This window comes from Penaeus monodon, chromosome 21, assembly GCF_015228065.2.
Source record: "Penaeus monodon isolate SGIC_2016 chromosome 21, NSTDA_Pmon_1, whole genome shotgun sequence".
Lineage (NCBI taxonomy): Eukaryota > Metazoa > Arthropoda > Malacostraca > Decapoda > Penaeidae > Penaeus > Penaeus monodon.
This window is the reverse complement of record NC_051406.1, coordinates 17193722-17194204: the sequence shown is the minus strand read 5'-3', so window position 1 is coordinate 17194204 and position 483 is coordinate 17193722.

Genomic DNA, 483 nt, shown 5'->3' with positions numbered 1-483 from the left:
CTGTCTGACCTTCGTTTACTCCAAGATGAAGGCCACATCTAACCAATAAGCGGTGACTGTACTGAAATCTCTCGGTGGATGTGTCACACCAGCGTACCTGCCTGTAATAGGATCTGCGTTTTTTTCTTACCAGCGAACGGGTTTTGATAATCAGCAGGTTTAGTGTACCTACGTGTGATAGTTTAGGGATCTATACTATGCTGTGTTTATGTAAGTTTAAGGGGTATCGAAAGTATTTATGTATTACGTAAAAAGATAATAATATCAAATTCCTGTTGTATGTATTGTGTAAAAACCATATTATAAGATAAAGATATAATTCTTAAAAAAAAAATGCTTTATAAGCGATCAGAGTTATTTGATCCTCCGTTGCGCCACAGCTTCTCGCCGAACGGATTCCCGCGTTTTCAGCGTACTAAATGACCCTCGCTTCACCTGGGCAATAACGCTCGCGGGCTTAGATGTTCCTTGAGCTACGACGTT